This window comes from Anabrus simplex, chromosome X, assembly GCF_040414725.1.
Source record: "Anabrus simplex isolate iqAnaSimp1 chromosome X, ASM4041472v1, whole genome shotgun sequence".
Classification (NCBI taxonomy): Eukaryota; Metazoa; Arthropoda; class Insecta; order Orthoptera; family Tettigoniidae; genus Anabrus; species Anabrus simplex.
In genome coordinates this window covers 190740209-190764057 of record NC_090279.1, presented here as the reverse complement: position 1 = coordinate 190764057, position 23849 = coordinate 190740209, and the positions used below count along the sequence as shown (strand labels likewise).

Sequence of the window (23849 nt, the reverse complement as noted above, 5' to 3'; positions counted from 1 at the left end):
AAACGGCAGGGCAGTGCGCCCATTAAAAAGGTCCTAGGGAGAACACTGGGCCCCTAATGGTACGAAATGAGACGAAATGTAATTACAATTTAAAAGTCCAAAAACCTCCACTGACCAGAATTCAAAACGTTATGACGAAGAATGAATGGATGGATATGAATTTAAAACAATCAGTGGATCCGACCTGCAATGCCCCACATTCCCAGAAACTAGCATTAAACAATAGTATTACTGACCAAGGGACTGCTTCTAAAGCATAATCCTGAATCGATGATGCTTGTAGCCTAGAGGGGTCCAAAATCCAGGTCACCAGCCACTCATAATGGTACTTATTGCTAGAAAAGTAGAACCATGGTATTTGCATTGTTGCGGTACTAATCAAAAGTAGCGTAGACTCGTGGTATTCCACACATTTTGGTACGACTCAGAGGTAATGTAATACACACATGTAACACAGACCTATGGTGTTCCCCACACAGGTGTACTAATCACAGTCAAGGCAGACCCATGGTGTCGCTCATAGAGTGGTACTAATCACAGGTGCTGTATAACTCACCCCGATTCACATACTGTCGCTACTAATCACCTAACATAGTGGTACTACACGCAAGTAAAAGTGACCCATGGTGTTCCCCGTGTGGTGGTACTAATTACAAGTAGTCTCACTGTTCTAATTCGATCATCCCTTGGTCGTCCCTTTTAGTTGCCTCTTACGAGAGGCAGGGCAAACCATGGGTGTATTCTTCGACTGCGTCCCCCACCCACAGGGGAATGAGTGAGCGGTCCGCGAGAGGTATTTTATTTCGCTCAAGTCCGCCAGCAAGCCGGTTAGGACCCCCCTATCCGCCACCTGGGATGCGTCACGTGGGAGTATCACCTCTTCCCCTCCTACGCCAACGTAGTATGTTCGTGGGGTACCTTTATGAATGCTAGGCTACCACTCAACAGCTCACCAACAAAATAAAAAGCAATAAATTTAAATACCTTCGATCATTACAAGATATTACTGGACCATGACCATGACATACTATGGAGTAATAATAAGATACAGAATTGTGAGCGACTGCAAAAAGACCTTGACAAGGTCGTGAGATGGACAGCAGACAATGGTAAACGGGGTGAAAAATTAGATTGTAAATTTCACCAAGAGAAGACTGTGTTCATGAGGTGATAGTAACTCATGGGATCAATGTAAGTACTTAGGTGTTAATCACATAAACGGCATTGTTTATAAAGGTTTTAGATCTCTTTCTATGCTTATGAGGGTACTTAAAGGTTATAGTAAGGATGTAAAGGAGAGGGCATGTAAATCACTGATAAGACCCCTATTAGAGAATGGTTCTACTATATGGGACTCTCACCAGAATTACTTGATTCGAGAACTGGTCAAGACCCTACGGAAAGCAGCACGATTTGTTCTGTGTGATTTCTGACAAACTAGCAGTGTTACAAAAATGTTGCAAACTTTGAGCTGCAAAGACTTGGGAGTAAGGAGACGAGATGCTTGATTCAGCGGAAAGTTCTGAACTGTCCGTGAAGAAATGGTTTGGAATGACATTAGTAGGCAAATTAGCTTGAGTGGAGATTTTAAAAGTTGTAAAGATTATAATATGAAGATTAAGTTGGAATTTAAGATGAAAAATTGGGGATAATACTTATTTATAAGAAGAGCAGTTAGGGACAGGGATAATTTACCAAGGAAGATATGTGATACTGATAACTTTCTATCTTATCATCACTTAAGAAAAGACCAGGTGCCACGTAGATGAATGCCCTGAATGCAAATCAGTGGTGATTGACTGAAAGCTTTATAAAGAATAGACATCAAATATGGAGAAGCCAGGCTGAGTGGGTCCGACGGTTCAGGTGCTGGCCTTCTTACTCCAAATTGGCAAACTCAATAATCCTGGCTCAGTCCGGTGGCATTTGAAGGTGCTCACGTCAGCCTATTGTTGGTAGATTTACTAGCAAGTAAAAGAATTCTGCGGGACACAATTCCGGTATCTCGGTGTCTCCGAAAAACGCCAAAGCAGTTCATGGGACGTAAAAACCCATAGCATTAGACATGGAGGAAACATGCTCTATACAGAATGTCTGTAGTGCTTTCACAATAAAGTAGAGATTATGAAATCAGCGTTAGGGAAAGATTTGTAAAATGTTATATCTAGTTTTTACTTCTATATGGTGATGGACAGACACTAGAATGGCTACAACGAAGAAGATCAATGTCTTTAAAATGTGGACTTACAGCAGATTGCTTAAAATAGTCTACTGTGGTCAGCAACAGTAATTAATGAAGAAGTCCTGAAATGTATGAATAGAGATCGAAAACTGCCAGTTACAGTTAAAAGGTGAATAAAACAGCGCAGTTCCATTTTAATGAATGAATGAAACGGAATGCACACAATTGTGCATATTTAAATAGTTAGTTCTTCTTGCTGTAGCCTACTCTATGAGAGATTTCACTCTTTTTGCACAACTGAGTAGATGGTATCTTGTACATGTTTTGTTGCAAAGTTCACATTTACACTTATCACCTGGCGTATGGAAAGACTTGATCATCCTTTGCCAGTTCATATACCAGCCTCGTTTGTGTGAATTTTGACATGCACAGAGTGTGTTTGAGGAAGCTTGCTTTCACTCCTTCTATGACTGCCAGGTCTGTAATTGTTAGATTATTCCATTTTAAAAAAAAACGTCAGACTCGTTGGCTGAATGGTCAGCGAACTGGCCTTCGGTTCAGAGGGTTCGATTCCCGGCCGGGTCGGGGATTTTAACCTTCATTGGTTAATTCCTATTGCCTGGGGGCTGGGGTTTGTGCTGTCCCCAACATCCCTGCAACTCACACACCACACATAACACTATCCTCCACCACAATAACACGCAGTTACCTACACATGGCAGATGCCGCCCACCCTCATCGGAGGGTCTGCCTTACATGGGCTGCACTCGGCTAGAAATAGCCACACGAAATAAAAAAAAAAATTAAAAAACAAAGTTAGTGCAGTCATCTCAAGCCATACAGACACCCTGGAAAAGGTAAAGTACTGCAAGTTCGATCGCGAGCCCCTAGTACCATTACTAGAAGTGGAAAACTTTCATGGTTTTCGGATTATTTGAGGTGGACATCTTAGCTGAATAACTCTGTATCATAAACATTTTCAATTAGTTACAACAAAATACTGCAACCGGTTGAACAGTGATATTAGAACTGATCACGTTCATACAATTCTACTCATGGACCATAATTACATTTGAAGGAAAAATAACCTCAATAACTGGGGGGTACAAGCACATTCCGGGAGGTACACACCATGATATTCTAAGTAATTCTTCCTCCTTCGTTAAATGTTTTATAATTCTTGTAACTTAATCATTAGTCATCATTTCTTCTTCACTTACAAATAAAACAAATTATTTTCTATCGATCACACCACAGTCTACCCAAAACATACACGACAAAGAGATACAAGATGTGGAGATGGAGACAAAACTGTTATCATTTATACAAGGCATACAACATAGCCATTTGCAATTCTCTATCCATGGCTGAGAATTACCGAAATTTCCCTGAGGTATGTTCCTCCTCGTAGTCCGCGCTCCTTGATTTATACATAGTACTTTTAGTATGAAATGCGCACAAACGTGCATATAGTTATGGTCCTTGATGTAAAATAATATGAATTATACTACTGTTCTTTACAGTATTCCATTAATGATTTTGTTACACATACTATAAAATCTTTGGTTCTTTATCTTCTGCGGCGAACCTTTAATGTTTACATCGTAAATTTTTACTGTGTTTACACACGTGTTTTACAATAAATATAATGTTAATGTCGTTGGTATGATTATTCAGTAATGAATGTGAGTAATATTGTTAACTTTGAATTACTCCTGTTTGAGTGATGAGATATGGCTTTGTGCATTCAAGAAATATCGAGCATCAGCTGTGGATTTGGTCGTACTTTCTTGCATTGAATAATAATTGCTGCTGTAAGTATTATTTTACAATACATTTTAATAATTAATAAACATACACTATTCTTAAGCCTGCGTCATTTACGATATTTACTTATATTTATCAACCCTTGTTTTAAAAAAAGTACCGGTATGGTATGGTATGGTATGGTAAGGTGTTTGGTAAGCTTAATGATGAAGGAAAACGGCCTTATAAAGATGTTTAGGATCACACATTATTTTACTGCGTCTCAATTGAGGTATATCGAAGAATTTCACATACTCTTCTGTAATATTCCTTTATTTATGATAACTTACATATAGTGTAGCCTATGGGGTTAGACTTCATTCAGGTTTTTATGTAGGCCTACATTTAAATGGGCAATTTCCAGTAAATAAGTGGCTGCGCGGTTTGGGTGACGTAGCTATCAGCTTGCATTCGGGAGATAGCGGGTTCGAACCCCACTGTCGGCAGCCCTCAACATGGTTTTCTGTACCCTAATTAAGGCCATGGTCGCTTCCTTCTTACGCTAGCCCTTTCCTATCCCATTGTCGGTGCGACTGAAGCAATTTTTTTTTAAATCCATTAAATGACAATAGCACCCACTGGTCAAGAGTTTTACTGTTGTATCTAAATACAGTATGTGAGAAATTAAGTGTGTATAGGTCACTGACTTGCCTATGAGTGAGCAGCAGGTCCTTGTCATGGACTTTGCTTCACTTTCTGGTGTTACTTCCGTGGAGCCTTTGTAGGTGAAGTGAGCGAAATAGCAAATCAAAATTACTTAAAACGATACCCAAACTAGTGGAGAGGAGAGATCCTTCCTGTATGCTTGCTATGGATTCACCAACCCGTCCCTAAAAGTATTCTTACTTCTATAGAAGAATTAAAACAGAGGCACTTTAAATCTCAGATTTGCGACTATTTGATCTGTTGCCATTCGCCCGCTTGTGTCAGCTGTCACGACGACTAATTTTCTATTGCTGCCGATAGAGCTTGCACCATTTGTGCCCACAAGACTACCTGCACCTTGGTTGAAAATAAGAAAAACGTGCAGTTTCAAATTGTATGTGCCCGTAACCTTACTTTTTGCCACTTCGTCACATTTTGTCACATTTTAACAAGACTTCATGGTATACTAGTACCTCTTTGGCCTGGTTTCCGGCTCTAATGTAGGGTCATATGCAGAAGCGGTGGTTAGTGGTGGGGGGGGAGTGGGAACACCTGCCCCACTTTGTGGAGAAAACATTACATATTTATTACATTTTATCTGGCTGAAACTAGGAATTATAAGAATTATTTTGAAAAACAATTTGTACAGCTCTGTTGTCCTATCAGCTAATTCTTTCCTTTAATTTCTTTAATTATTAGCAGAAATATGCACAAAATGTTGTTTGTCATGGCTAACCGATTTGTTGCCTATAGTGTCACAGCAAGCAGTGTAGACTTTACATGTACTGTGAGGAAGGGTAGCAGCCAAGGTCATAGACATTTGTCTGTTAGTTTCTTAGTGTGTAGGAGGGTCTTACCCCCATAGTAATTTTTCCACATAGTAGGAAGTTGTATGTGAACCAAGTTTGGTTGAGAGCTATGCTGAAACATACATTCATCCATAATCGTGGACATGAAGAAACTTGAAAGTATGACAGGAAAGGATAACCCAACAACAGCTGCTATCAAAACCCTGCTCACCGACAACAAAATCATAATCAAAGATGGCGTGACAACCTCGGAAAAAATAGTACAGACCAACGGCGTTTTACAAGGAGACCTGACTAGCCCAACCCTATTCAACATTGTCATGTCAGACATCACAGACATCTTTTTTAAAGTTAAGAACATTTTGGTCCGTATTGAATCTAGATTTACACTATAAATTGAGGATTAACTCATTAACACATCGGGAATGTTGTCACATTGTATTTGTATTGAAAAGGTGGACATAATTATCCTCAATTTATAGTGTAAATCACAGACATCCTACAAAAGGACTCAGTGAAAATGTACCTCTACGCAGATCACATCGTATTAGGCTCGCACGACAGGGAGGCCCTGCAAGACACTGTAGACCGGCTCCAGGAATGGGTTTAAAATAATCAACTCCAGCTGAATACCAACAAGACAGTGCAAATGATCTTCTGGTGGGGAGGAAGAACCTCTGCACAAGACAAAATACACTACGGAGCGGAAGAGTTAAAGATCGTAAACTCCTTCAAGTACCTAGGCATCACCCTACAACCATTGGGATCATCCTACAAAATTCACATACGGGAGAGGGCAACTGCCACCATAAAAGCCATTTATGACATTAAAAATCTGACAAGACTAGCACTAGACACCACATTAACACTTTTCTATGCAAAGAATGTGCCTGTTCTGACCTATGGCATTGAGCTCATATGGAACAACCTGACAACTAGAAACCTCTTGACCCTTGAGTGTGTGAAAGCAAGATACCTAAAGAGAACTTTGGGAATATCGAAATACGCCCCTTCGAGACTGGCCTACGAACTTGCAAAAACGTGCTTCCTCATAGAAGACTTGAGGTTCAGACAACAGCTGCCAGCGACGAAACAAGAGTCGGACCTACTTCGGGACAGACAAAACAAGAGAGCGGACACCTGGCCCGAATTCTACACGACAGATGCAATGCTAGATCGGAACCGGACGGGACCAAACAAGAATTTACGAAGCAACCTAACTAGGCTTGCGGTGCACGGTTTCCACCACAAGTTATGCACAAGAAACAGTTTCCACGAACCCTCACCAGAGTGTGTATGCAGCCTCTGTGGGAAGGCCTGTAAACGCTACCACTTCAGCGAGTGCCACAAGCGCACTAAATCACTAATGGAATATAGCAAAGAACAATGAACCTTAACTCTCTGCACGTTTGTGCGATTTTCTTATTAATAATAAATAATCTCGGACATTTTCCACCCTTCTAACCCCCCATTCCGATTGGGGCTGAACTTTGACTTAAACGGCATCCACTGTGTCACAGTTTATCTCATCATCATCATCATCATCATCTGGATATCCTTCCAGCGGGCCGGGTAGGACTTTTGTAGACAATATGCCTCCATCGGTTCCTGTCATTGTAGAGTTCCTCTCCTTTCACATCCTGCAGTGTTGTTCCTTTCTCGATAAGGTCTGCATTTATTTGGTCCAGCCGCATTCTTCTGGGACGTCCAACAGGTCTCCTTCCAGGTACTGCCATTTCCAAGTATTATCTGGAGGTTCTAGTCTCTTCCATCCTTTGCACATGCCCAAACCATTTCAAGCATGCAATGCGTAGTCTTTCTTCCATCGTACAAGTCACTTGCATGTCATTTTTCTAATGCACTCATTTCTAATTCTGTCTCTTCTTGTTTTTTGCATAGCAGATCATAAAAATTTCATTTCACATGCTTGCAGTTTGCTGATGTCTCTTTTCAATAACACACAGATATCCAACCCATATGTCATGATTGGCAAGAGGTAAGATTTGAACATTGTTTGTTTGGCTTTTACGGGAACTGCTTTGTCCCACACTAGATTTCGTACCTGATAGAAGAACGTGAAACCTTTTGTCACTCTGTTCTGGATTTCCAATTTAACAATTTACCACTCTGCTGGTTCAATACAGTACTTCCAAGATAGCTGAAGCTTTCTACGAATTCAATTCTCTCTCCATGAAGTTTGAGGTCACATTCGCTGGGTGTTCTATTTAATTTTATTGTTACTGTTTTCTTCTTACTCACAGTTAACTTATATTCCTTAAATTTGTTGACCCAGCCATCTAATTTCCTTTGGACTTCTTGCTCTGTCTCTCCTCGAATGGCTACATCATCTGCAAACACTAATGCTTTCAAATCTCCAGGTTCTGTAGATTTAATTTCTTTAATGATTACATCCATGAGTGCAAGGAAAAGTAGTGGAGATAGTGCACTGTCTTGGTGTACACCTCTCTTTGTTTGGCACCATTCATATCTACCATTCCCTATTTGTACACTACTTACACAGTTTTCATATAACAATTATATCTTACGAATTAGAGAATTTGGTGCCCCTAGTTTATGCAGACATTCCCATATTTTTCCCCTTGGAACACTGTCATAGGCTTTTTCTATATCTAGGAACACTACTATCAGATCTTTCCCTTTTTCCCAGTACTTTTCCATTAGTGGTTTAGCGGCAAAAATTAGGTCTATTGTTCCTCTGTTGCCATGTTGTTCTTCTTTAAACTGATGTTCTATCCTTGTTCTTAATCTCTTTGCTATGATCTTTTCCAGTATCTTGAGGCAGTGGTAGCAGGGTAATTCCTCTGTAGTTTGTACACTTTCTTCTGCTTCCTTTCTTGAATACTGGTGTGATCAATCCTTTTTTCCATTCATCTGGTATCTTATTTTCTCTAGATTACTCCTAGTGTTCGATGTAGCCACTGAAGTGGCTGCCTGCCGCTTTGATTATATCTGCAGATAATCCATCTATGTTTTCTTATATATATCAATGATATGTGTAAAGAAGTGGAATCAGAGATAAGGCTGTTTGCAGATGATGTTATTCTGTACAGAGTAATAAATAAGTTGCAAGATTGTGAGTGGCTGCAGGGTGACCTCGATAGTGTTGTGAGATGGACGGTGGGCAATGGTATGATGATAAACGGGGTTAAAAGTCAGGTTGTGCGTTTCACAAATAGGAAAAGTACTCTGAGTTTTAATTACTGCATCGATGTGGTGAAAGTTCCTTTTGGGGATCATTGTAAGTACCTAGGTGTTAATATCAGAAAAGACCTTCATTGGGGTAATCACATAAATATGATTGTAAATAAAGGGTACATGGTTATGAGGGTATTTAGGGGTTGTAGTAAGGATGTAAAGGAGAGGGCATATAAGTCTCTGGTAAGACCCCAACTAGAGTATGGTTCCAGTGTATGGGACCCTCACCAGGATTACTTGATTCAAGAACTGGAAAAAATCCAAAGAAAATCAGCTCGATTTGTTCTGGGTGATTTCTGCCAAAAGTTTAGCGTTACAAAAATGTTGCAAAGTTTGGGCTGGGAAGACTTGGGAGAAAGGAGACGAGCTGCTCGATTAAGTGGTATGTGGTATGTTCCGAGCTATCAGTGGACAAATAAGTTTGAGTGGTGTCTTTAAAAGTAGGAAAGATCACAATATGAAGATAAAGTTGGAATTCAAGAGGACAAATTGGGGCAAATATTCGTTTATAGGAAGGGGAGTTAGGGATTGGAATAACTTACCAAGGGAGATGTTCAATAATTTTTCAATTTCTTTACGATCATTTAAGAAAAGACTAGTAGTGATTGATTGATTGATACTTCCGGTGATTTTCCCCCTTTCATAATGCTTCAGGGCATTTTCTGTTTCCGACCACATAATTGGTCTTTCTTCTTCTCCATATTTGATAGGTTCATTGTTTTTGTGCTTCTCTTCTTCATTGCCATTTAACACCTTGTCGAAATAGTTTCACTTTTCTTTGATGTTTTCTATATTCCGGATTAGGATTCCATCCTCTGTTTCAATTGCTTTAATATCCTCTTTGTCTGATCTTCCACTCTTCAGTATTCCATACAACATCTTCTGATTCCCTTTTGAGTCGTCCTCTAGCTTTTGTGTGAACATCTCCCAACTCTTATCCTTCTCTTCCTTGACAATTCTCTTCACTAATAATTTCTTATCTCTGTATATTTCTTTGAGGTTGGGTATTTTTTTATTATCTTGAGGTAAGACACCTTGCATTTGTTTTTGCTTCTCAACATCTTTATGTTTCTTTGCCATATTTTGGTCTTTAATAGCTTCTCTTACTTTTTCACTTCACCAACTGGTCTCTTTCTTCTTTCTTCCTCCTCTTGTTTTGCCACTTACTTCTGTTGCACAACTCACTAATGTTGTTTTAAACAGGTTCCGATCCTCCTGTGCACTTTTGTGTTTCATTCTTTGTTACCTTTTCCATTACTAACTCTTGAAAAGCTTTTGTATTGCCTCATTTTTCAATTTCCAATCTTTTATTCTTGGTATTTTCTGTGTACTTGGTGTTCGCACAATCTTATAGTTCAAGTCGGCTCTTAATAGCCTGTGATCGCTGTCTAAACATTCACTAGGAATAACTTTTACATCTCTCATGCCTTCTCCACTTTTTCTATCTGTTATTACATAATCATTTAGTTCTTCCATCCCAGCTGTATCTGGTTATTTTATGGCTGTCTTGTTTCTTGATGAAGGTGTTTTTTATTATCATGTTATTTCTGACACAGAAATCTAGGACATTTTTGCCTTCAGCATTCCTTCCCCCATATCCAAAGGGCCCCATTATTTCTTCATAGCCTGTTCTATCTACTCCAACTTGAGCATTTAGATTCCCTATTATCATAATATTATCCTCTCGTTCATGGTCCTCCAAATTCTCAAGGAACTCTTGCTTTTCTTCATCATTACATCCTGTCTGCAGAGCATATACTTGGATTACTGCCAAGTTTTACTCGGGCTTTGGTCATTCTTTCATTTATATATGTGATATCTGTTATGAATTCAATATCTTTATGTAGCACAACATTCTTTGTTTCCTTCTTGTTACCATGCCTGTATAGCTTGTAATCTTCCCTCAGTTTCTTTGATTTCATCCCCTTTAATTTTGTCTCACTTATTTCTGATATATGAATCTTCCCCCTTTCCATCAGGTCAACTATCTCTTCACACTTGTTAGTCAGTGTAATTGTATTTAGGGTTCCTGCTCTCAGTTTGGTTTCTTGGTAAGGTTTGTTCCGGTTGTTATGTCTTTGATCTGTATATCTTCTTGCATTTCAGGATAAGCATTAGCCTTCTTAGGGTCATCATTAGTTCCTGAAGTGTCAGAATTGGAGTCTTTTTCTGGTATGTTCGATCCGAGGCTTGTCCGTACATTGAAAGCAATAAAACAATAACTTCTTTACTGGCTCGCAGGGCCTAAATAAAGAAGGATTTTCTTTCGGGGTTTACTCCCTTAGCCTTTGAGGATCCCTCCTCATCCCACAAGGCAGTGCGGGTACCCCACGGGACTGGGTCCTTGTCTGAACTCAGCCATCCTATCACTCCGGCCTACTGGAGTGTAGGATGCCCACCTCCGCGACGTTGACGCACCAGGCAAGAATTACTTAAGTGGAGGACAGGGTAGGTATCCCTGTCTCCCTTGAGCCAGGTTCATGGTTGTATATGATGCTACAACCAAAGGCACCAGTTTATCTCAGTGACCCAGAAAACTATGGATTCGATACTAATATCAATCATTTTTGGTTATTTTTACATTTCATCCCCACCCATAGGAGTGCTAGGCGTATCTTGCCCCCACAGAATTTTTTCCAGATAGTAACTCATATCTGTACCAAGTTTGGTCAAAAGCTATGCTGGGACTTACACACATTCATCTATAATCTGTCAATTTCTATTTCACCCTTTCTCACCCCGCCCCCCTGTGTGGATGCGAGCTTTTTAGATGTGGGGGGAAAACCTGCATATAATATATTAGAGCTGTCAGTTTAATTGATTAATCAGACCATTTAACAGATTAATCTAAAAATCTGATTAACCAATGAATATGCTTTAACCGATTAATCTAACCAATTAAAATTGTTTTCTGGTGAAGGAAAAATAACGTTTTTTGTGTGGCACAAAACCTATATATATTAATTTGCCATTTGGTGTGCGAGCCTCAGCTATTGTATGATTGACAGGTCATTAAAGTAAGGTGATGTTCATATCTCTCTTTCAGAAAGGTAAAAGCAATACCACCGCCTTAAATGCTTCTGTCTAAAACGAGCGTTATGGCCATTGCTTTTACAAAGTATTGGAAAGGAAATACGGGTCATACTGTTCTGGTATATTTGTGGACCTTACAAAACACAGTCAAGTGACATAATGGGTAGGTGTGGGGAAGGTACTTGAAGAAACTGTCATTAAGAAATTTCCAGGTAATGTGAGAATGGAGTGTTACCAATTCCTTGAAAGACACAGTAGAAAAAGTGACAATATATACCTCAGTTTGTGTTTGTTTGTTATTCAGAAGACAGTATATATTCACATTGACTTCAGTGGCAGATATGGCTTATGAACCAATGCAAGGAAAACTTGGTGAAAGTTTCAGATTTAAGGTAAACAATTGTGGTAAGGTGACAGACAGAAAAACAGTGTTTTGTAAGATATGCGGAAAGTCATTCAGTTGTACTGGAAGTAAAAGTGGTCTTCAATATCATCTTAAACATATTCATCACTTCCAAAGTGTAATTGCATTCATTAGTGTCTCTACCCGGTCATCGTCTCATTCAACTTCGAAGTACCTCATAGTGAAGCCTGTGTCCTCTAATAAGAAAACTGAAATTACGACTATATAGTGAAGTGGATTGTACAAGATACTAAGCCGGTCAACACTGCCTATGAACGTGGCACCGAAGAGATTTTACGGGAAGTTCTCAAATCCCACACTTGCCATCTTTCCTGTAGGGACACGGTAACCAGATGTTAAAAATTACAAGTTGTATGATATAGGAATGATCAAAATTATTAGATGAACTGAAACAAGCAGAATTTGTTAATCTCATGGGAAAATTTGGTCTTCTTTATCTAACGGTAGTCACAATCTTGCCCGAGATAGTGCAATATTCAATTGGCCATGACTGAATAATGGTTTGGGTAAGTAGACACCCAATTTTTCAACAGATTGTCCCTGCACTTTATTATTGGTAATGATAATGGTCATACAGAAGGCTTGTGGACTTCACCCTTCCTGTCTGTGTGTACGTCGATGTTTTCTATCAATCACTACTGATCTGCATTTAGGGCAATCACCCAGGTGGCAGATTCTCTTACAACTCACAACCTGACTTTTAACCCCGTTTATCATCATACCATTGTCTGCTGTCCATCTCACAACATTATCAAGGTCATTTTGCAGTTGCTCACAATCTTGTAACTTATTTATTACTCTAGACAGAATAACATCATCCGCAAAAGGCCTTATCTCTGATTCCACTTCTTTACACATATCATTTATATATATATAAGAAAACATAGGCCTAAATGTCCAATAATACTGCCTTGAGGAATTCCCCTCTTAATTATTGCAGGGTCGGAAGTCACTCTTTTGTTTAGTCCTATTGCACTCCATTTTGCCAGCAGTCTCCCATGATCCACCCTATCACATGCTTTAGACAGGTCAATCACGATACAATCCATTTGACCTCCTGAATCCAAGATATGTGCTATATCTTGCTGGAATCCTACACGTTGAGCTTCAGTGGAATAACCCTTCCTAAACCCGAACTGCTTTCTATCAAACCAGTTATTAATTTCACAAACATGTCTAATATAATCAGAATGCTTTCCCAAAGCTTACACGCAATGCTTGTTAAATGACTGGCCTGTAATTTTTCAGCTTTATGTCTATCACCCTTTCCTTTATACACAGAGGATACTGTAGCAACTCTCCATTCATTTGGTATAGCTCCTTCATGCAAACAATGATCACATAAGTACTTCAGATGTGGTACTATATCCCAACCCATTGTCTTTAGTATATCCCCAGAAATCTTATCAATTCCAGCTGCTTTTCTAGTTTTCAACTTTCATATCTTATTGTAAATGTCATTGTAATCATAGGTAAATTTCAATATACCTCTTTAGTACTATTCACCTCCTCTAACTGGACATTATCCCTGTAACCAACGGTCTTTACATACTGCTGACCGAATACTTCTGCCTTTTTAAGATACTCACATACACACTCCCCTTGTTCATTAATGATTCCTGGAATGTCCTTCTTGAACCTGTTCCTGCCTTAATGTACCTATGCATACCCTTTCATTTTTTACTAAAATTTGTATGACTGCCAATTATGTTTACCATCATGTTATCCATAGTTGACTTCTTTCCTAGTAAGTTCCTTCAAATTCTCCTTACTACCACTTACATTTCCAACTCTATTTCTTTCCAGCCTTCACTTCCTTCTTAGTCTCTTTACTTATCTGTTATAATATAGTGGGTCTTTACCATTCCTTACCACCTTCAAAGGTACAAACCTATTTTCACATTCCTCAGCAATTGCTTTAAACCCATCCCGGAGTCTGTTTACATTTTTATTTACCCTTTTCCACCGACCATGGTTACTTTTTTAAAACTCCCTCATGCCTGTTTTATCAGCCATATGTTACTGCCTAATAGTCCTGATTTTATTACCTTCCTTTCTTTCACATTTATTTTTAACTACTACACTAATACCATCTATTACTTCGGTTTCCCTATAGAGCTCATCTGGTTTTACCAGCACCACATCCAGAATATTCTTCCCTGTAGTTCGTTCTATCACTTTCTGAATCAGCTGCCCTTCCCATATTAACTTATTTGCCATTTGTTGGTCATGCTTTCTGTCGTTCGTATTACCTTCTCATTATCAGATAATTCTGAATCAGCATCAGCACTACCCTTTCCCAGTCTGTACTCCTCAAAGACATCAAGTTGCCTATTATCTTTAGAAATGCGTTTTAACTTTTTCGTAGCTTACATTTCTTCTCTCACCAGAATGAATACTCCCCGTCCTACCATTCCTATCCTATCTCTACGATACACACTCCAGTTCCGTGAGAACATTTTTGCATCCATTATATCATTTCTCAGCCATGATTCAACTCCTGTTGCAATATCTGAAAAGTATATATCTATTAAATTACTTAATTCTATTCCTTTCTTTACAATATTTCTACAGTTCAGCACTAACATTTTTATGTCATCCCTACCCCTCCTTGACTTCCCGATCCCTGTACCCTTATCACCGCTCCCTAGACCACCCTGTTTCCCTGAATATACCTCCCTATAACCTTTCTAAACAAATTGCCTAACTTATACGTACCACTAAGTTTTTAGTGAAGGTCACCTTAGAGCAGATCCCTATCACATACCCATCCATTAGGATCTAGAAATCTCACTCCCAGTTTGTCACATACCCACTCCATAGTCTCATTTAAATCCCCAATCACCTTCCAGTCAGTATCCCTCATACACAGTATTCCACTGATAATAAACGCTTCCTTAAACTTCACCTGTACTGCATTAACCAGATCCCACACTATGCTGGTACTTATACCTGCTTGCCGTACATTGTTGGTACCAACGTGAAACACTTCCACCTTCTCTTCTTCTACTTTCCTAAACGTCTGCCTGCACTAATTTCTGGATAACGTTCTACCCTGGTTCTCTTTCCTCCACACACTTTCCCCAATATCTAACAATGGAATCCCCAATGACCAAAGCCTGAACCCTACCCACCTCATTTGATCCCCTCCTCTCCTGGTCAGCCCTATTTTTCCTGACAGCTGTAGAAGGTACTTCCTCCTCCCTTTTCTCCCTCCCATAGCTCTGTTCCACCTGTCTTTTCCTATCCTCTACTCCACATTTCCCTTTCCTAACTTTTCCCTTCCTCCTACTTCTACACTTCTCAGCAACAGTTCCCTGTTCCTCATCTTCCCTCTGTTGTTCTACCTGCTGTGACTCTTACCGATTTCTGACAGTTGGATGAATTTAGAGACCTACCAATGTCTCGTGATTCACCGGCAGGTAATTCCGGAGGGAATAAAACAAAAATGAAGCAAATCAGTCCAGTAGAACGGATGGACGGATTTGCCAAAACTGTTTTTGGTAAACTATTTTAATATATGGATTACTTTATGCCTGCAGTACCTACTGGGTGGATTGAGTAGCTCAGTAGTTGCTGTTGCCGGTCCCAAGCCCGGGGAAAGGAGGAGGGTTGGCTCAGTGCCATAAAATGACAGCCAGAGAACATCTTGAGGCAACCTTTGTGGTTCACAACCATAGTTGTAACTCAGAGCTTGCTCCATCCAAGGCTATATGCCTTTGACAGTCAAGAATGGACAGAAATTTTTCGGTAAATTTCCACAGCTCGGTATTAGCCAGGGAAGACTGCATTTGGATCCGGTGGGCAGTTGCTTGAAAGATGAGTCAGAGCCTCTGGAAATACCCAAGACAAACCAACGACTAAACCAAAGACTAAAATTGAAACAGATAAACTATTTAGCAACATATAACATCAACTCTCTGGCACAGGTGGAAAAATGAAAAATCCTAACTAATGAACTAGACAAACAAGGGATCCTTATAGCAGGATTACAAGAGATGAGGAATTCAGACCAGGAACCCATGGAATCCCAAGGGTATAGAGTGTACAAAGACATCCCTGGAGAAAGACTGATGAGGAATTGTCCACAATTTGGTACAGGATTCATAGTCAACTTGAAAATAATCGATTCGATAATAGATTTTCAGGTACAATCCCCAAGACTCGCGACGTTAACAATAAAGGCATTGAATAAAAATTTTCACAATAATTAATGCCCACGCTCCTACAAATGATAAAAACAATAGGAGAAAAACTAGAGAAGAAGTGGATGAATTCTGGGACCTCCTGGATCAAACAGTGAAAAATATAAATAAAAATCATACCAAAATTTTAATAGGCGACTTCAGTGCACAGTTAGGTAAAGAAAAGAGATACAGGGACATAATAAGAAAATAGCCAGCTCAAAAACAGACCAATAAAAATGGCATAAGATTGATAGAGTTTTGTAGAAACCATAATATGATATCAAAATCTAGGTATTTTATGAGAAAACCTAATAAACTTAAGACATGGAAACACCCAGTTTGGAGAAAAGGAGAATGGCAATTAGATCATGTTTGTATGGAAAGGAATGACCATAAGGAAATCCAAAATGTTAAAGTACTTAGAGGAATAGACATAGGGTCTGACCATTACATGTTGAAAATCAAAATTAAATTCACACCAGTAAAGAAAGCAAAATCAAAATGTAAATTGAGAAAAGTTTATGCTCTCCGTAAACTAATAAACAATGAACAGTATAAAGAACTAACTCGAGACATTGATAAAACAGATAAATTAGAAGAGATCATCCCAAAAGTAAAAGACATAGCTGAGAAAAAAGCCTTGCCAAGTCCAAGGAAAAAAGCATCAATGGTGGAATGAGGTATGCGATAAAGCATTTGAAAGTAGACATCAGACCCGGTTAAATCATCAAAGTCAGAAAACAGAGACATCACATGAAGAATTTACCAAGCAAGGAAAACTAGCCCAAAAAATTGTCAGAAAACTTTAAAAGACAACATCAAAAGAGCATTATTCAACAAATAGAAATATATCACAAAAAGACCAATTCTAGGGATTACTATAAAATATTTAGTAAACAACTTCAAAAATATGAACCGCCAACACTTATGCTAAAAGATAAAAACGGAGAGATGGCACATAATAATAAAGATAATACACAAATTCTAGCAGACATATTCAATGAATTATTGAATTGTGAAGAACCAAAAGAACTACTTCATATAAACACAGACATGCCCATTAAAACTCCACCAGAAAATATAGATCCACCCAGCTTTGATAAAGTTAATCAAGTCATTAAAGATCTGAAAAATGATAAAGCTTGTGGGGAAGACCAAACATTTGCCGAGTTGTGGAAAAATGCAGCGGAATCAATTAGAGAATCACTTCACCAGTGCTTGATTAAAATTTGGAGTGATGAAAAATTACCTCACCATTGGACAACTGCAGTAATTCACCTTTATACAAAAAAGGAGATAGAACAAATCCTGGTAACTCTAGAGGAATATCACTCCTGGATTGTACTTATAAAATATTCTCAAGAATAATTTACAATCGGTGCAAATGTCAACTGGAAAAGGAATTAAGGAGGATTTCAACCATGGCGTAGTTGTCTAGATCAAATCATAACACTAAAATTATTAATGGACATCTACAAAAGAAGACAAACAAATGATTATCACTTTTGTAGACTTTTGGAAAGCTTATGATTGCATTCACCAACCTTCAGTATTAAAAATATTATGAAATTTTGGAATACATCCTAAATTAGTTAAAATGATAAGCTTAACGTTAATAAACACTAAATCAGAGGTGAAGTTTAGAGGAGAATTATCCGAAGCATTCACAATCAGAACAGGACTAAGACAAGGTGATGTACTATCACCACTTTTGTTTAATTGTACTCTGGTATACTTGATGAGGGAATGGTACAAAAAGAATAACAAAAATATAAAAATTGGACACCTAAATTGCTTAGGATTTGCAGTTGATCTGGCACTACTAGCTAATAACCTTAATGAAGCTCGGAAACAAGTCACAAGTCTCCAAACTTTTGCTGGAAAAATAGGATTAACAATTTCATTTGAAAAAAAAAAAACTAAAATAATGGCAATAGATCCCCTTTTAATAAGCAGTGTTTCTGATATGTGAGAAAGAAATAGAAATTGTAAAACAATTTAAATACCTTGGAAAAACTATAACATACAATTTAAATGAAAAAATTTCTTGGACAGAAAGAACAAATAAATTATCCATTGCCCAAAAAGTAACCAGAAATACGCATGAAATGTTTGTTTGTCAACTGTAGTCCCACCTGAAATAACTTATGGAAGTGAAACATTATTTAAACTAATGTAGAAGAATAACATAGGCATAATTTTAAAAATAGAAAGAAGAGTAAGAACATGCATTAATAAGAAGTACCAAAAAGAAGGAGAATGGTGTATCATCCCAAATGCAGCAGTATATCAGGAAATAGAACCTATAATGGATTTCATGAGAAAGAAGAGAATATCATTCTTTGGTCATCTGCTGAGAACATCTCAAGACAGGTTAATACGCAGAATTTTGGAAAAGCTTTGGAAACAAAAACAACAACCTGTCTGGATAAAAGAAATAAGAGAAGACATGAAAGAATTTGACATAACACTGGAGGATTTAAAGAATAAATCAAACAAAATAAACAAATTGAAGAATAGTAAAATTAGATTCCTACCAAAATGTGATAAAAGAGAAACAACTAAAAGGGTATTTTCAGAAGAGGAACATCAACGAAGATCAGATAGAATGAAGAAATACTGGAAGAACAGAAAAAGAACCATAAAACTTCATAGAAGACCGGACAGAAATTGACTACAGTGGTCCAATGCGGCCATAAAAGCACAATAATATGGATTACTTGCATGCCACCAATATAATCAAAATATAAAAAAGGAGGTCTTCTACTTTGTAGCATATCGAATTACGGTACATAAAATATATTCTCAAACTTCTAGTGTGTGAACCTGATAAAAAAAGATTAATCGATTAAAGGCATTCGTTATCTGATCAAAATTTTTAATTGATTGACAGCTCAGTATATATATACACACGAGTAGATCATCTGGTTCAAAAGTAAGACATCTCAAAAAAGCTAGTTCTGAGTTATATAAGATTAAAAGTTTATGTGTCTCTGTAAAATCAGACGTTCTTGGTAGCTTCTTATTCTTTTATCCTTCCGAGCCACTGTAGAAAACTACTGTATTTCAAAAAGATGCAGTTGTGAAAAGTTCAACATGACATTATTGTAGATATTTCTATAATAATTGCCGGGCTGAGTGGCTCAGACGGTTGAGGCGCTGGCCTTCTGACCCCAACTTGGCAGGTTCGATCCTGGCTCAGTCCGGTTGTATTTGAAGGTGCTCAAATACGTCAGCCTCGTGTTGGTAGATTTACTGACACGTAAAAGAACTCCTGCGGGACTAAATTCCAGCCCCTCGGCGTCCCCGGAAACCGTGAAAGTAGTTAGTGAGACGTAAAGCCAATAACATTATTATTATTATCTATAATCATTTTTTTGACGCTTCAGAATGTGTGACGAAAGTGTAACGAACCGTGCAGTCTGTGATGTAAGGTATGGTTGGATGGTCAGACAATGTTACCTAGCAACTGTGCAGGCTATGTCTTATGGCTGGTTGCCATCTCAAATTAGCACCTGTTGATGGATGGCCATGTCTAAGTGATATTTGATTTTTGCAAAGGGAGAAGTGGTTTCTTTATTTATTTTTTAGACTTTCCCCAACTAAAGATTGCCTCAGAGGACAAAGTATTTAAAAAAAGAAGATGGATTTTAAAAGTAATTGTGAGTTGATTACATAATGATTGTTGAGCACGTTTGACATATGTTGCATTAAAAAGTTTGAGAGATCTGGTTCTTCAGGATTTGGATCAAATATTTCAAGGCAGTCACCACAACGTATAGATTAAGAACCTTCAGTAGTAGGCAGTACTTAAGAATGAATGAATAAGCTTGTAGTGTCCCATGAAGGTTGAAATCCTCCCTCGAGAGGGGAAGCTCTGTTCGATTGTTCTTGAGCGGTGAGCTAGTCATGTGATATGGTTGTTTATGTCATTTTTTATAGTCTTTTCCCACTGGTTTAGCTTATACCTACTTTGAACGTTTTGCCTTCCCTTGTGTGAGATTTTTCATCTCTAATTCTTATTTAGTACTTATTTCAACACTATTCACTACACTCATGTAAGTCTTCTGTCTGTAAATCTATTTCACAGCTTTATTTTACCACTTTTCACATTTTACTTGAACTACCGTCTTTCCACCCCTTTTGAATCAGTTCTGGATTGCCTGTCCTGGTCCAGTGTGGTCCTGGTAGGTGCGTGAAGTCATCTGCCCATCTTCTTCGTGGTCTGCTATGGCTTCTCTTGCCCTTGTAGGGATGCCACATGGTTGTCCTCTGTGCCTATCTGTTCTCGTGTAGTCTCGCTATGTGCCTTGCCCATTTCCACTTTGTTCTTGCAACCTGTTGCATGATGTTCTCTGAAGGTGTCATCTCGTGGAGTCTCTTGTTTGGAACTCTGGCTATGATGTGCCCACTATTTTCCTTTGACATGCATGCTTCTGTTGTTCTCTGCCATTCCTAGAAATAGAACATACATCTGATATATGTATAGTGTAAAGCTCCCTTACATTGCTTTTTTATTATAACTAATATTTTTTGGTTTATTGTAGGTCAGCATATCTTCTCTTGGTTGCCAACTGAATGGACTATGAACCTCCAGATTGGTGTTTTAATTTCTTGGTGAGTACTCATAAATTATAGGTTATTAGACATTAAGAAAGTAGAGGGCAGTACGTAAGACATTCCTAGAAATAGCACATCTGAAATATAGTGTGAAACATCCTCACATGAACGTCTTATCGTATCTCATAGGCCGAATATTTTTGGGGTTATAGGTCTGCCAATCTTCTCTCATTTGCCAGTGGAATGGACATGGAACCTTCAGCTGGATGAAGTTTGAAAATTGTGGTGAGTACTTGTTAATTGTATTTCATTTAAATTACTATTAATGACATGTGATTCTTGCAACAGTGTTGAGGAAACTTGTTTGCATACAGACAGTGCTTGGTCGTTATTGATGTTTGACCTGGTCAGGAATTTTGGAGAGCTATTATGTTGACTATTTATGTCACAAATATAGCTTGAAAGAAGATAACCATCGTCGCCATAAGACCTATCTGTGTCGGTGCGACGTAAAGCCCCTAGCAAAAAAAAAAAAAAAGAAGGAGAAGATAACCTGTAGAAAAACCGGCTCATTAATACGATGGGCTATCACTCGCTGGCAAGAATACAGTAATTGTCTTCTTCAAAACCCAGTTGGCTGTAGAGGCCAATCTTGGAGCCGCTGGTTCTACCGTATTGTTGACATACTGTATATTTGGTCTAGCAGGGACTGGCTGTGTAATGTTGTTTTTCTTCAGTGGTTCACGTTGTTTCCTAGCATTGTGCTTGTCAGGTTTTTTTTCTTCTGATGTTATTGCTCAAATCGCTGAGTTCCTTCCAAGACATTACGGTGCCATACCGGACGATGAAAAACAGTAGCTTTGCAGTTGTCGATTTTAATTTGACATTTCTTCATGTAGGTCTTTAGTGTACCTTTGTACCGCTTCTGTGGCCCTCTTTGTCGTCTTTAACCATCCTTTAGCTGGGAATTCAGAATTTGTTTTTGCAGACGGAATTCAGGCATCCGAACAGTGTGGCCTGTCCAACAGAGTTGGTGCTTGGTAATTATTGCTTCTTTTAGAACACTAGTGTTAGTGCGCCAATCTTGCCATTTCACTCTCAGGATCCTTCTCAGGCAGCGCTGGTGATATTTTTCCAGGCATCGTATATGCCTTTTGTAGGTAATCCAGGCTCATTAACATAAGGTCATCGTCATTGAACCTTCCCTGATATTAGGGATGCAAAAAAAATTCTCCCAGAACTGGAATTTTTATCATAGAGACATAAGGGATTCTATAGGAGGGGGAGTATGCTACTGTTGAAAGAAGAATTTGTAGGCTATGAAAAAATTAAGGTTGTGAAGCATAAAATTCTAGGTGTAAGGCTCATCTCCTAAAATTAACGGACAACTTGATACGTTTGGGATGTACAGACCTGGCAAGGGGTGATGCTGATGCAGAATTATTTGTTAAAATAATCAGCTATGTAGGCAGCAACACAGAAGGGTATATGGATGTCATGGATGATCTCAATATACCAAATGTTAACTGGGAAGGTAGTGCAAAATTACTGAAAGCATGACTGACAAATGGTAACCGAGATAATCTGCAAAGAACAGAAAGCAGAAATATTTATTCAGCAGTATGTAAATATAGTTGGATGTACATGTGGTGTTTGTGCCTAATCAAGATAAATATTATGTTTCCTACATGATAAATTTTCCATCACTGCTGTTAGAAGGAACAAGACGATTTCGAAGTAATGGCAATACCGCACCATGAACTTGATCGCATCAACCAAAGAGAACAAGCAGAGTGACAGGAAGCAGTATTGGGGTGGAGGGGGGGATAGTGGGAGAGGTTTTCCGTGGTAGGTACCAAACAACAGAAAAAAGATATCACCTTTCGATAGTTTTATATAAACAACTGTATTGGAACAGTAATTTTGGCAGAATGCATACTGCTTAACATACGAGCAAAAATAGGTCCGAAACAAACCCTGGACATTAATCACCAAAGTGATATTTAAAGTTCCCTTAAGAATCAAGTTAACAATTCACAAATAAGAAAGAGGTAAAAAGGAACTGCTACGCAGGATTTTGTTACACTTTTCAAATAATGTTTCATACATGATCATCTCAGATGATATTTTTTCTAGAGGAATAGTCATAAAACTTTTGAAAGAGCAACTATTTTCTACAATAACAATAATTGGAATGGTATGTTTTAGCACACTACACACCGATTAATATAGAAGTACAATAGGTCCGAGAGAGATCATGGACATGAATCACCAAAGTGATACCCAAGCTTCCCTTAACAGGAAGACAGCAAAAGGAAACTATCACGCAGGGTTGTTTACAATTTTCAAAAACATTTCATACATCACGATCTCAGATAATATTCTCTGTAGATTTCACCAATACAAGGGAACTACGACACAGAATTCAGTTACAACTTTCAAAAAGAAAGGGTTTCATACATAATCATCTCAGATGATTTTCTTCCTAGGGAAATAGACATTTTTAAAAAAACTTTTGAAAGAGCATCTATCCTTTTTCTACGATGATTATAATATTTGGCCACAATTACAAAATCAAACACCTCCAGGGCGTTTTTACAAAAACCTAATGATGCAAGTGAAAGAGAAAAGGGAGGGAAACGAGGAGGATCAAAACAACAAAGACATAAAAGGGAAAAAAAAAAAAAAAAAAAAAAAAGGAACTCCAACTGCACGATACTAGAGAAAGCGCATCCGCCAATTAGTGTCCAAGTTATGAAAGCTTGAGAAAATTCTGTTGGCCATGTTTACCCTCAGCCCACATCAATAATTTGCAGAACGTAATCAAATAAATAATATAAGTAGAAAGTAGTAAGAATTTAGGCGCGAAACAAGGTGTTAGAAAATCAAGAGTGTATTAACACCCAACACGCCTGAATGGCTAAGTTAAAGTTTTCCAACAATTTGTACGTGAAGTATTTTAGCTCACTCAAGTCCGACGATGTTAA

At 38.3% G+C, this 23849-nt stretch overlaps 1 long non-coding RNA gene across 1 annotated transcript in view; it reads left to right on the top strand.

Moving 5' to 3' along the window:
• Window positions 1-3784: 3784 nt before the first annotated feature.
• Window positions 3785-23849, top strand: part of LOC136886513 (uncharacterized) — a 32192-nt gene continuing 12127 nt past the window's right edge. The window contains exons 1-3 of the long non-coding RNA XR_010861813.2: window positions 3785-3996; window positions 20850-20919; window positions 21075-21147. This is a non-coding gene — a long non-coding RNA (uncharacterized lncRNA). The remainder of the gene's footprint in view (window positions 3997-20849; window positions 20920-21074; window positions 21148-23849) is intronic.